This window comes from Canis lupus, chromosome 3 (genome assembly GCF_011100685.1).
Source record: "Canis lupus familiaris isolate Mischka breed German Shepherd chromosome 3, alternate assembly UU_Cfam_GSD_1.0, whole genome shotgun sequence".
Taxonomy (NCBI): Eukaryota; Metazoa; Chordata; class Mammalia; order Carnivora; family Canidae; genus Canis; species Canis lupus.
Genome location: NC_049224.1, coordinates 759,778 through 775,143, shown reverse-complemented (window position 1 = coordinate 775,143; position 15,366 = coordinate 759,778).

Genomic DNA, 15,366 nt, shown 5'->3' with positions numbered 1-15,366 from the left:
AGGACTATTTCACTGTTCTTCACAGACATAGGTTTATCAAGACACAGGAAGCAGTAAACTATGGGGCTGAAAAATTCACATAAAGAGCAGAAATATAGATTTTACAAATTAATATCTAATGCTTTCTAAGAAATCAAGGAATGAACTAAAGTTCCACAACTTGTCATAGTTTGATTTCTGTGCATTTTTTTAAAACTTGGCAATTGACTCAAAGTCCCTTGGAGAGGCTGAACATTCACAGTTCATGTCAATTTTGTGTCCAATGGGCTATACAGTATACAGAATTCTCTAGAAGTTGGACTACAAATAGGTCATTTAGTGTATTCACTCTTAGTCATTAAATTTATTATTTCTCATAAAAAGGTTTTGTTTGTAAATTAACATTATAAAGCTCTTGTGAAATTATCTTTAATTCTTTGTTTTTTTGAGTACAGCTCTGATATTAGCTAGCAAGTACTATAGTGCACATGTATAGAAGTCAAACATAACTATATATGATTACTGTACATTACCTCGAAGAGTCAGTGGTATAATCACATGGTTTTATATTTGTCCTGTTGTGTTGAGGTTCTGAGGTGGGAAAGGTGAAATAATAGGTGACAGAAGGGAATAATTATTGATATATAAAATTAATTGATATGCTACAAAATTCTCCAACAGATCCGACTTAATAAAAGAAATGTTTAAGCATTGGTGGTTAGGGAAATAAAGTATTAAACATTTTTGCCATTGAATCACAACATTTCATTTTAAAAAGAGAAGAATAACATCATGTATTATTTATAAAAGAATCCAATTTGTTATTTCACTGGGTCTATCTCTTCATGTTTATATAGTAAAATACTTTTCTGAAAAATCTCCTTGAATCTCTACATAAAACAGCAATCATCAGATGGGAAAACAAAACAACCTTTGCATCGGAACCAACTGACAAAATAGCCCCACAAATCCACAGATAGAAGCAGGTAACTGAGGGGGCACTTGACGGGATGAGCACTGGGTGTTATGCTATATGTTGGCAAATCAAACTCCAATAAAAAAAATATACAAAAGGACCCCTGGGTGGCTCAGTGGTTAAGCACCTGCCTTCGGCCCAGGGCATGAACCTGGGGTCCCGGGATCGAGTCCCACATCGGTCTCCCTGCATGGAGCCTGCTTCTCTCTCTTCCTGTGTCTCTGCCTCTGTGTGTGTGTGTGTGTCTTATGAATAAATAAATAAAATATTTAAAAATATATATATACACAAAACAAACAAGCAAGTAACAATAAACTAACAATAAGGTGTTGGTATCTGTGTGAAAGAAGACAGAAGGAAGCTGCCAAGGGATGTCTGATGGGCTTAAAATTAAAGAGCAAAACTGTGCACAAGGATTCCTGGGAAGTAAGACCAGCTGATCTGACAATAGCAGCAAAATCGGAAAGCATTTTGCCTAATCCAATAGTGGATGATTCCAAGGGGCCCACGGTAAAGTCTGAAAAAGACTGAAGCAGTCTGGGCCACGTGAGTTGTGAAAATCAAACAACCAGAATTCTCTTTCAAATGAGAACCCCACATTTGGGAGAAACTTCTTAGAGTGAAATCAAAATTCGGCAAGAATTTGAACAAAAGAGACAAATGAAAGTGAGGGTCCAGATAGGTAGAGAAGGGGAAAAGAGCCAAGAAATCTCAACAAGTAAGTGAGTACATGTTTTAACAGTTTAAAAACAAACTAACAAACAACAGGACTGGGAGCACCAAGAAATCAAAAAGATACCTTGAGCCACATCTTTGAAAAGTTTGGGAAAACTAGTTTCACAAATATGAGCAAAAGGAAAATATGTAAGTCGACTCCTGTACAAAGTTATAGAAGAACAAAGGAGAGAAAAGCAAATAGCATCCCTCTAGACAGTGGAAACATGCCAGCAAGATATGTCCACAAAACAGACCCAATCATGACCTCCTAGATGAAATTAGGCTAAAAGTTAAAAAAAAAAATTATATAAGATTTAAAAGAACAACATAATTCAGGGTGAAAGATTTAAGGACAGGATTAAAAATTAAAGAAAAAATCATTTTAAAAATGAAGACTAGGGGCACTTGAGTGGCTCAGTTGGTTGGGCCTCCAACTGTTGATTTTAACTTAGATCATGATCTCAGGAATCTAGTCCCATGTTGGGCTTTGTGCTGGGCATGGAGTCTGCTTAAGAGTCTCTGTCTTCCTCTCCCTCTGTCCTTTCCTTCCACACCCTCCACACACACACACATGCTCTCGCTCACTCTCTCTCTAAAAGGAAAAATTAAAAGAAATAGAAATGAAGGCCAAACCAGAAGAAATATAAGAGCAAATAAACATAACACATAATACCTTAAGGATAATAGCTTAAAGGAGAAAAGATGTAAAGGGGGTTAGAAAGTAACAAATAGTGAAGATAAGCAAAAAGGAGCCAGCATATAGATTGCAAGATTCCCTGAGTATTAAAACCAAACAAGAGAACATAACAAATATAAAAGTATGTATTTTAAGAATATAAGAATGTGTTTCTTGAATTAAAAATAAAAAGATTGAGGTGACTAGGTGATTCAGTTAAGTGTCTGACTCTTGATTTCATCTCAGGTCATGATCTCAGGGTTATGGGATCCAGCAGTGCATCCGGCTCCATGCTTACAATTCATTCTCTCTCTCTCTCTCTCTCTCTCTCTCTCTCTCTCTCCCCCTCCCCCCCCCATTCCTCTCTAAAAAAATAAATAAATACCAGTAAAAAGATTAAAACTATACAACTCACATGAGAATAATGACCCAGAGTAACCGATTCTAAGACACTTTCTTATAAAACTACTAGACTTTAGAGAAAAAAATTACTTGAATATCTAGGAAACAAGAGAAAATAACCTTTAGGGAAAAAGTCAGACTACAATCAAATTCTCAACACCAATCTTTATACCAGAAGAAAAAAAAAATTATACATGTTATTCAATGAAAAAAGGTACAAGCCTAGATATTTTATCTAGTAAAATTGACTTTTGCGTATAACAGTCATACACAAGATGTTATCAACATGCAAGAATTCAGAGAATGTTATTTCCATGACCCTGTCCTACAGAAGAATTTTACACAATCTAAAAGTCTAGAAAGACATCTATATAAAGATTGGGTGTGAGCATTAAATACATACTTGCTTGTAGAATTATGACTAAATAAAAATTAAGGAGGATAAATTAAAAAATGCCATGGCTATGTGATTTGACAATGTAGAAGTAACAAAACTACTTTTTTTTTTTTTTAAATGGGGGAAGAATGCAGAGAACATGTGTTTAAACACTGTTTTCAGAAATCGTATCGGTGGTGATAGTATTAGTATACTCATTCTGAAATTAATGTGTATAGATCATGTTCTAATTTTATCATCATCTGTGCCTTTGAGATTCAGTCCTTTAGAACTCAGGGTGGAAGATGGGAGATTCAGAGGTATTCTAGAAGATGTCATATAAGAGCCCTAAAATCCTGAATTTGAATAGAAAACATCAAAAGGAATTCTGTCCACAAAAAGGCCTAACAACCACGACCAATTCAAAGCAATGAGCATCTCTCGTTGTCTCAGACTGTGATCCTGAAATACCACTTCCCACTAGAAGACATTAGAAGTACTTGGAGAAACAATGGATTCTAGCTCCAAACAGGAAATGTAGATAGACGGCCCTGCAAGAATTTGTCATGCTGGGGTCGGTTGAATAATGGCCCCTCAAAATATCTAGCATTTTTTATTAAGTTTTTTTATTTTAATTCCCATATAGTTACACAATGTGTTATATTAGTTTAAGGTGTATGACATCATGATTCAAGAATTCTATACATTACTCAGGACTCATCATGATAAGTGTACTGCATAGTATTAGAACAAATAATCCTACAATTGGTTTGGGACCACAAAAGACCCCGAATAGCCAAAACAATCTTGAAAAAGAAAAACAAAGCTGGAAGTATCACAACTCCAGATTTGAAGTTGTACTACAAAGCCGTAGTCATCAAAACAGTACCGTGATGTCATAAAATTAGACATACAGATCCATGAAACAGGAGAGAAAGCTCAAAAACAAACCCACAATTTTATGGTCAATTAATCTTATGGTCAATTAATCTTCAACAAAAGATGCAAGAATATCCACTGGGAAAAAGACCATTTCTTCAACAAATGGTGTTAGGAAAACGGGACAGCAACATGCAGGACAACGAAGCTGGACCACTTTCTTACACCATACACAAAAATCAACTCAAAATGGATTAAAGACCCAAATATGACACCTGGAACCATAAAAATCCTAGGAGAAAACATAGGCAATAATTTTTCTGACACTGGCTGAAGCAACATTTATCTAGGTATGTGTCCGGGATCCCTGGGTGGCGCAGTGGTTTGGCGCCTGCCTTTGGCCCAGGGCACGATCCTGGAGATCCGGGATCGAATCCCACGTCGGGCTCCCTGCATGGAGCCTGCTTCTCCCTCTGCCTATGTCTCTGCCTCTCTCTCTCTCTCTCTCTCTCTCTGTGACTATCATAAATAAAAAAAAAAAAAAGTCTCTTATCTAGGTATGTGTCCCAAGGAAAGGAAAATAAAAGCAAAAATAAACTATTGGGACTATATCAAAATAAAAAGCTTTGATACAGGGACGCCTGGATGGCTCAGTCAGTTAAGCATCCGACTTTTGGTTTTGGTTCAGGTCGTGATCTCAGGGCTCTGGGATCCAGCCCTGTGTCAGGCCTTGCACTCAGCAGGGAGTTTGCTCGAGGATTCTCTCTTCTCCTTCCCTCCACTCATTCTTTCTCTCTCTCTCAAATAAATAAATCCTTTAAAAAGCTTTTATACAGCAAAGGAAACAATCAACAAAACTAAAGACAACCTACTGAATGGGAGAAGACATTTGCAAATGATATATCCAATAAGGGGCTAGTATCCAAAACACATAAAGAACTTCTACAACTCAACACAGACACACACAAAACAAAGAATCCAATGGAAAAAAAGAAGACATGAACAGACATTTCTCCAAAGAAGACATCCAGATGGCCAAAAGACCCATGAAAAGGTGCTCCACATCACCCATCACCAGGGAAATGCAAACCAAAACCACAATGAGATGCCACCTCACACCTGTCAGAATGGCTAATGTCAGAAACACAAGAAACAGCACGTGCTGGCGAGGGTGGGGAGGAAACAAACCTTTGTGCACCGTTGGTGGGAATGAACTGGTGCAGCCACTGTGGAAGACACTGTGGAGGTTCTTCATGAAGTTAAAAACAAAATATCTTGTCTTAATCCCTGGAACCTGTGTATGTTACCTTACATGGCAAGAGGCACTTTGCAAGAGAGATTCGGCTAAAATTTTTGAGACAGGGAGATTATCCTGGACTCTCCATGAGGATCCTAAATATAATTTAAAATGCCCTTATAACAGGGAAATTAGACATGAAGAGAGAAGGCAATGTGCAAAATGAAGCAAGGTGGTCTGCTACTGGCTCTGAAGTTGGCAGGAGGGGACACAAGCCGTGGAATACAGGAATTATTCTAGAAACTGGAAAAGGCAAGAAAACACGGTTCTTCAAAATAGCCACTGGGGGGAGAGTCACCCTACTGATGCTTTGATTTTGGTCCAGTAAAACAATTTCAGGCTTCTGACCTCAGAACTGTAAAAAAAAATCACTGTGTGCTGTTTTAAACCACCAAGTTTGTAATGATTTGTTACAGCAGCCATAGAAAATTAATGCCCATACCAAATAACAAGGTTGTGATCTAAGACTAGGGTCCTATCAAAGGACACCGAGGGCAGTTTGCAGAGGCTCTCACTGGCTACGATTAAGAAAACTTGAACTTCATAAGGAGAATGATTACCATGGTTTGAAGCCCATCAAATATATTTAAATCCATTAGTTCATAATGATATTACAAATTAATTTGATACCTTTGGAAGATGGTAGGAAGCAAAATTTTTATCTGAAAAAATGGGAATGTGAACTGGTGCAGCCACTCTGGAAAACTGTGTGGAGGTTCCTCAAACAGTTAAAAATATACCTGCCCTACGACCCAGCAATTGCACTGTTGGGGATTTACCCCAAAGATACAGATGCAATGAAACGCCGGGACACCTGCACCCCGATGTTTATAGCAGCAACGGCCACGATAGCCAAACTGTGGAAGGAGCCTCGGTGTCCAACGAAAGATGAGTGGATAAAGAAGATGTGGTTTATGTATACAATGGAATATTCCTCAGCCATTAGAAATGACAAATACCCACCATTTGCTTCAATGTGGATGGAACTGGAGGGTATTATGCTGAGTGAAGTAAGCCAGTCGGAGAAGGACAAACATTATATGTTCTCATTCATTTGGGGAATATAAATAATAGTGAAAGGGAATATAAGGGAAGGGAGAAGAAATGTGTGGGAAATATCAGAAAGGGAGACAGAACGTAAAGACTGCTAACTCTGGGAAACGAACTAGGGGTGGTAGAAGGGGAGGAGGGCGGGGGGTGGGAGTGAATGGGTGATGGGCACTGGGGGTTATTCTGTATGTTAGTAAATTGAACACCAATAAAAAATAAATTAAAAAAAAAAGATTAATGAATCATTGAAAAAAAAAAAGTTAAACAAATGGCAAGAAACAAGTATTAAAGATTCTTTTGCCGTACAAAGTGCATCACTGGATAATCAAGTAGGGCATAAAGAGAAGCATCTCTTTATAGCAGTATTTCAGCTAAAAAATGGGAAAAAATGATAAAATTAAATACTATCATTTGGCAACCTCCAATGTATTAATGGATGTAGGCATAAGTGTCAGTGGTTATTAGCATCAGATAAAACAGACAACCAGGGATGCCCGGTGCATCAGCGGTTGAGTATCTACCCTCGGTTCAGGGCGTGTCCCTGGGGTCCTAGGATCGAGTCCCCCATCGGGCTCCCTGCATGGAGCCTGCTTCTCCCTCTGCCTGTATCTCTGCCTTTCTCATGAATAAATAAATAAAATACTTAAAAAAAAGAGAGACAACCAAATATCATCATATGCCTCGTAGTGACGGCATACAGCCCCACATGTAGGCCCATCAAGGGGACTGAACTGGATTTCTGACCAGTGCCAGATTTCTAAGCTTTGGATCCAGCTGTCAATTTGCAGGAAACACAGAAGATGGGAAAATGGGTTCAAATGCACCATTTGTTGTTGGAAGGAGGTGACTATGACTGGGTCCAGGCATATGGGAGGCACATGTTTTAGTTCTCGACCTGAAGTGACAGTTACAAAGGTGTCTACACAATTTACTAACTGCATTTGTCTTATGCAGCTTTCTCTGTTTTACTATAAAATGATTTTAAAAGGAAAAAAAATACAAAGAGCTGGGAGTGGGCAGAGGGCGGGCCGGGGGCAGCTGGGGGCAGCTGGGGTGGGCCAAGGGCAGCTTGTGGGGAGCTTTGGCAAAAGCAAGCCAACTAAACAGAAACGTACAGCCAAAAAAAAAAAACAAAACAAAAAACCAGAAACATACAGTTTCTATGGCGGTGGGGATGGGCGGGTAAATCAGGGAGTGGAAGGCTTAGGTCGGGAACTGAGGAAGCAGGACAGCGTGAGGGACGCGGACGGAGCAGCAGGTATCCGCAGAGGGCTGCACGCTGGGGCACGGCAAGGCAAGACGGCCGGCTGCACAGGGGTCTTTGTTGCTTTGTTTTTTTGGGTTTTTTGTTTTTTTTACTGCATGATGCCTGGGAGAAAAACTATACAATCTCCCTATATGAGACAGGTTTTTTTCTGAAAATATAAGCCTTTTAAAATAATTGCATCATATTTCTACTGACTTACGTGTCCCTTCTACTCCAGAGATTTTTAAGTTTCTTATCCATCTCCTTGGGCATGGCTCCTTGGAGAAAATTTTAATTTCGTTATTTCTCTAGCCTCTGTGAAATAACTGATGATATTTAAACTAACCCGTAATTAAGAACTAGAATTTATAACTTAAAGAATTTAGGATGTGTGCTTTTGTAACTAGAATAATTACTTTCTTATTTATGTCTGATAAATTTTATTGTGTAGGACGCGGTTTTTATTCCATCTCAAAACAAATGGAAGAAAGCTGAGCTGGTTCTTTGTCATTTTTAAAATTTTTAACTGAAGTCGACAAATAATATTCCATTAGTTTCAGGTATACAGCACGATGACCTGACAGTTATACACACTATGAAATGTTCACCACCACAAGTGTAGTCACCATCTGCCACCAAATGAAGTCATTACGATCCTACCGACTATGCTCCCTAGGCCGTACCTTCCATCCCTGGACTTATTCATTCATAACTGGGGGTTCATCCCCCTACGGCCCCTTCACCTATTTTTTTTAATTTATTTTTTATTGGTGTTCAATTTGCCAACATATAGAATAACACCCAGTGCTCGTCAGATCAGTGCCCGTCACCCAGTCACCCCCACCTCCCCTTGTTCGTTTCCCAGCTAGGAGTCTCTCATGCTCCGTCTCCCTCTCTGATATTTCTCCCCACCCTCCTGCTTCCTGCCAACCACTAGTTTGTTCTCTATATTGATGCGTCTGTTTCTCCTTTTGGTCACTGCTTTTGTTCGTTTGCTTGTTCTTAAGGCAACCACATTTTAAGCACAGCTTTCCCTATTGCCCAGAAGCCTCAGCGTGGGCCCCAAACCTAAAGACAGTGGGTGTCAGGTCACAGACTGAACTGAGCAGCCAGCCCGTTCACCCTGACCGCGCCTTCATGCTGGCTCTCCACCCACCCACCCACCCCATCGGCCATGGGTGACACACGGTCAAGGGGCTCTGGGCTCCAGCATCCAGGCAGGCGGGGGCACCTCGGGAGAAATTAAGCACCTTCCCCAGGACTAGGTCACAGAGCCTGGTTTATGGCCCACGACATCAGCTGGCCCTGAAGGGGGCACAGCCATCGGCGACACCAAGAGCTCTGCCCGCAGGCGCTTGGCTGCACAGGGGCAGGGCCTGGAGCAGCCAGGAAGCATCGGCAAGGACACGTCCTGAGTGGCAAGGGGCCTCAGGATCCCTGGGGTGCCCAGACGGGGGAGCACGGGGGCGGCCGTCGTCCACGGCGCCTCGGCAGCCCAGACTCCCCTGGGCTCCAGCCCTGTGCTTCCTCCAGAGCCAGGAGCCGGGAGCTGGCCAGCGGCTGGGAGGACGGGTGAGCGCTGGGTGAAGTGCTCCCCTCGCCTGGCGGGGGCCTGGGGCAGCAGCGGCTAGGGGGAAACTGCAGGGGAAGCTCTTGAATGGGGTAAGAGGCCGATGTCTGGATTTAGACAGGACAGGACTTTCTCCCATCTGAAGATGAGGCTCTAATCCCTGGATACACCAAGAACTCTGCGAGGTCTCCCCGAAAAAGCATCCTGGGGTGAAGGGACATGAGGCGGGACAGGCCCAAGGACAAAGCTCCCTGCCAGCAGCGCCCCTGCACCCTGGCTCTGTGGCAGCACCCGGGCACCCAGCACCCAGTCTGGGAGCCTCCAGGAGGAGGGGCAGCAGGTGGAGAGGCCTGACTGCCCGCACACTCCTGTCCTCACGGCCGACCCCGGGGAGAAGGCCCACTCACCCAGAAGGTGTGGGGAGGACCCCCCAGGCGGCTCGTTCATGTCCCCCGCAGGCGCGGGCAGCAGCAAGGACGGCAGGTGTCGCACTGCGGCTCCCGCAGGCACCGGGCACAAGCAGGTGTCTCCCGCCTCCACCCGTTCCCCACCCCGGCTCCCGGCCCCAGCCCCAGAGAGAGGCCCTGCAGGCGGGGGCGAGCCCCCCAAGGCGCCCTCTGGCCGAAGGCCGCGTGCGCTCCCCACCGACGCCCGCTTCCCTTCGCGTGTCAGGAGCAGGTCGCTGCACCAAGTCACAGGATAGAGTAGATTTTACTCACTATCCATTTGTAGCCCAGAATTACTTGATTCATACCAATACTTGCTGGGTTGTTTTAAAAATACTCATTTTCTCTATTTAAAGCTGTCAGACACAGACTCTTGGGTTGCAGCCTGATGTAAAATTAACTACCAAGCATATTTCTGCTGCCAAGAATAAAAACTTAGAACCATAAAATGTGGACGGTTTACTGAGCTACAGTTAACTTTATAGTTAGCATTAGTTTCCTTGCCGAGGAAGAACACGGTATTAGGTTTGGGACGTCTCACTGAGCGCCAGGCCATCACCGAGACATGCACTTCCCCGGCCGTCGAGGCTGTGCTGGCCACAAGGGACCGAGGAAGGTGGAGCACACAAGGGCCAGTTTCCCAGGGCCCGAAGGACGGCCGAGCCTGCGGGACGCCGATCCCCCCGGTTCCCTCCGGGCGGCCCAGAAAGCGGTCAGGAGGGGACGGAGTGTGAAAAGACCTCCTCCGCAGTCACGCAGCCCTTGGTCCTTTAGCTGCAGGGCAAGGCCACATTCTGCTCTGTTTCGGTAAAGAAAGGCACTTTGCCTTCTGTTTTCTAAGCTCTCCTTTCATCAAGGAATGCTACGAGGGAGACTCAAGCTGATGCTTAGGAAGCAGTTGTATAACCACATCTGTGTCTCCTGCACCCCCGGCTGTGCCTGTTCTTAGTGAAACGTACTCTGCAGCCAACACCCTTCGTTCCCCCACCGCGTCAGGACCTGCTCCCTGGGTCCCTAGCGCGCGATGCCAGGCATGCTTGCGCCGCAGTGGAACAGGTTCCAGCAGGCGGCAAGGCAGAGGAGGGTTCCCAAGGGGCACAGAGGAACCAAGGAACTTGGACACGTTTCCCAGCCACTTTCAACTTCTTGGAGCTTGCTCGTGTCAGTACCATGCTTATTTTCCCCCCATGATGATTGGCTGTTAGACCATCAAAATACGAAGATCCTGTGTTCTATCTTTGGGTGAAGAGAGCAAAGGGTGCTGGAACGGGAGCATCTGGGTCCCCACACACACAGATTTGATGAGGAAGGATTTCAGATTTCAGGCGTGGCTAAAACGGACGATGTTCGTTTACCAAGGCCCCCCACTCCCTGAACACACCTGGGCCAGGCTCAGGGAGGGCAGGGAGCACCAACCACATCATAGCATTTACAGGTGTGTGACTCGAAGGACGGCCCATCCTTGTTAGGCTTTTCCTTTTGGATGCAGCGTGGATAGGCCTGCACTTAGGTAAAGCACCAGCCACAGGAAGCAAAGCCAACCCGGGACGGACACGTTACACAGAAGTATTCTCTAACTGACTTTCTCCGTCTTGAAGGAGGTGTGGCCAGACTACCTCTCCCCACACAGAGAATTCGGTAGAGAACGTCCCTGCATTTATTCTTCTCTGGTTCTGGGGGGGAGGAGGGGGGGCTATCAAGTCAACCCCAAAAAGCCCCCTTAAACTAAAGAGCTAAAGTGATTCTCCATGATTCAGTGTCTGGAACAGCCTCAAAATCAAAGAAAAACAGACTATATGTTGGCAAATTGAATTTAAATTAAAAAAATGTTAAAAAAAAAATCAAAGAAAAACAGATACCAGAAAAGTGAGTACAAGGAAAAATGACAACCGAGTGAGTCATCATATAGAGAAGTTCCCTTTCTAGGGAAGTTTCAGCCGTCTCTCTAATAGCCCTCCTAAGAGCAAGCCCTCAAAAGGAAAGGGGAAAAAAAAGAATCTGTGTATTTTGCACATATTTGGACACTGATGTTTGGAACATCTTTTGCAAGCTTCAACAAAAGGGCCACAGAAACCTGGATAAATACGGGCAATTCATAAAGTAATGACCACTCCTTCTGCACCAGCCTCGGAAGCAACCAAGAGTAGGTACTGCAAGGAATAAAAAAATCCATAAAAAACAATCCCACTTAGGAAAGTGAGTGATACGGGGAATGAGGAAACATTCTCTTATTTCTGAAGTATTTATGGTTCATGCGTTGGTTCTTACTGCCCTGGATTATCCCTCTTTAATTTCCAGTAACATAGTCTTGAAATTTAGATCTTTTTTCCCTTTATCACGTTTTTCTTGTGTCACATTTGCTCTCGGGTCAACATGAATACGGCGGCACAGAAACACACATGCGGCTAATTATATTTTCCTTACTATGTGCTTCTTCTCTGCTGTGGATCAGTTCTTAGGTCTCTGTCACAAAGCCAAGGAAATCAGATTTATGTTCGCGGAAATGTAACAAGAATTTTGGAAATGCCTGTAATTGATCCCACATGTTCTATTTGCTTAGATTCATAAAGCTGCAAGAGAATTTCAAAAGATCATCGAGGGACTTTAGAGATGGAATTTTATAGGATCTGATATCATTTACTAATTTTCCACAAGGACAGATTGACTGAGCAAGTGAGTGGTTTCTCTCTTATCAGAGGGCTCTCTCTCTGTTAAGAGCGAACCCACGTTTGAGTCAAAGAACACGCTGTTTGCAGATGGAGGGAACCCTGATGTCCCCCGTGAGGGCACGAGAAGTCAGGTGGCTGACACCATGAATGGCACTGAAGATCCTACTATCTACAGACATGATGAAACCAGAATTCTAACCAAGTAAAAGCACACAAATGTCTATGAACCACGTAAAAGCAGGCAGTCCTGTTTCCTGAAGGTTCTGGCGCAGTATAAACCAGCGAGTGTGCTTTCTGCGTGGTCGGGCCACGAGGACTGATGTGCTCGGTGACTCTTCAGTCAGGAAACTACTTTATCACATGGGCTCCCCAGATGCTCTTTGCCTGGAGGAGACTGAAAGTGTTCACCAGCTTTTGGGCCAGCCCTGCAGGTCAGGCGTCCAGATCCAACTGTTCAGAACAGGTGGCTGTTTTTCCACGTCATTTGCGAGAGCCTTCAGAAGCGGGAATCTTATGACCTTGGCCTTCTGCTGAAATGCTCCCCACGTGTAAGTGTGCCCCTTGGGTTACTACCAAGCCACCAGAGCAGGGGGCCTCATCACGGCAGCAGGTAGACGCCGTGAAGAACCGGTACCGCAGGGCAGGTGGGCAACGACAGGTGAAGGACATGGGAGGACTGGCGGGCCCTGATCAAGGGCCCCTGGCACAGTGCAGCGCCTCTCCCATAGCCTCCGTCAGAATCCCTGCGCGCTCGCTGAATACACTGCTGGGCCCACCCCCGGTTGTCTGACTCGGGTAGCCACGCGCAACGCAACGCCTGAACGCTTAAATTTCTAAAACTTTCCCGGTGATGCTGATGCTTCTGGTCTAGAGACCATGTTTTAAGAACCACTGGCCCACAGTGTTTGCTCCTGCAGAAAGTCCTAGCCTCCCAAGACGCAGGAATATGTGCAAGAGAAAGACAGAAAAATCTCAGACAAAAAAATTTTGCTTTCCTTTCTCCTAGAAACATGTTTCACATACCATAAGGATTAGCTCTGCAACCATTTGTTTCCCCAATGATGGAGCTAATTGCTCTGATCCAAAAAGACCCCAAATGGCTACAGCCCAGACTGGAGTGTTACCTCCCTAGGTATTCACATATCAAGGAGGAATGAGCCCCAGAACTTGCAGACATCTCTTAGTGGTAAAAGCCAAGACACACAGGGCATTCTGGCTCCTTGAGAGATTTTATTTATAAACCAAAGGGTTGGAATGAGGATTCAGGCCCATTATGTTTCCAAGGAGACAGCAGGGGAGGGGAACAGCTGCCTCCTTCCCCATTAGAAACAGAGAAAAATAATTTTCCTCGTCTCTCACCTATGAAGTGTCCTGCTACTCAAGTAGGATTATTTGGCCTTTTATCACATTGCCCCAGAGACGAGTTCTGGGGTGTGAGGAGCTGACACACTTTTAAAATCTCTCTCCTACCTAGAACACTTTGTGTACACATTCAGGATAAAATTAATAAAAACTTGTATTAAAAACCCAACAGCAACCCAACACTAAATGAGTACTGCTGTGATTAGGATGCCTAGCACCTCTTGATAAGAGCAGGAGTACACCCAATTGATTCTATAAAAGGAATATTAAGAAATTTTATCCAAATTATTTCTCTCTGGTAGAAAAATAACCCCCTATGTTACAGTTTATTGCCTGTTAGCCAGTTGCCAATCTAAGCTAGCAAGCTTGTTCTAACATTCTCTTACTAAATTTCCTGTAAATGCCCCATTTCTTAAAATGCACTTGCAATCAGCTATCCATCTTACTGATTCCTTCATTAATTGATGAGTTGTGTGAAATTGTTGATAGCTATTTATATTTGCATGAGTTATGCTCTTAACTTTTTGAAAATACAATTTATGGGAAAGTCTAATCATCATCACTCCAACAGAGCCTAGAGCGACCAGGCACGACCCTGGTCTGGGCCGCTGTTGATCTCCACTACCTACTCGTGGAAGTGTTGCCCATTTTCATGACAAAAAAGACTCAGCTTACTTGGGTGAGCACCATCACCCTCTCCCAACATCAGTGTACACTCCATCTTGTTTGAAGTGGGGAAAACTTCAACCCTTATATCTGCTCTTTGGCAAATGGTCCTCCTAGGGCTTCTAGGTAGTACAACTGCAGGTACCGTTGGACGGTCGCATACAATTCCATTAAATGGTTCCCTCTGGAATTGTGCGACGTGGGAGGCTCTAGATCAACCCCAGCGGGAACTGTCTTGGGATTAATCGTATTTTATCCACACTCAATGAGCCTGTGGAGGTATAACTACCTACTCATCCAGGGGAAAAAGAATCTACTTGTGGTCTACATCTGAAAGTATGTGGCTAAGGAAGAAGGAAGTAGTTATAGGCTGCTATAATGAGCCTCAGTCTTTTCTACTTTCTTGCTTTTAGGCAGAAAGTCGTCTTCTTTTCTGAACAAAACAATACACCTCGTAATTTATTGACTCCCAAGCACTGAAGAAACACAAAGGTCCACAGAGGCAGTACAAGCTCCGCTGTCTCTACTGACACCTTTCCAGAACACTTTTGCCTCAGAAGCAAATTCTGGTTCCTCCTTCCAGATACATACATGGCTGGTGTACGCAGTTTGTAGTGTAACAGGCCCTGGTAGGGATGATTTTTCTGAACTGTTGTTGGGTGTGATGCCACTGACCTACATTGGATGCCTAGATAAGCAACAACTCTCAGAAGAACTCTGTTAGGAGTATCATTCATTATATCTCACAATGTCATCACTAGTAAGGCTTCGGGAAATACCTGCCTGTCTCCAGCTTCCGTGATACTTCTGGGCCTCCAGAGCCAAAAATATGTTGTGATCTTAAGTACCACTGACTCCATATTACCTCTTTCCTGAATAGCTTCTAGAATGTCAGACACAAACTTGAGATGTTTTCTGTATCTTTGTGGTTGGCATTTTTAAAAATTAATGTTATTTCTTGCTCCATTTTATTTTATTTATTATTATTTTTTAGAGGGTGGGATGGGGCAGAGAGAGAGGAAGACAGTGAATCTTAAGCAGGCTCCACGCCCAGC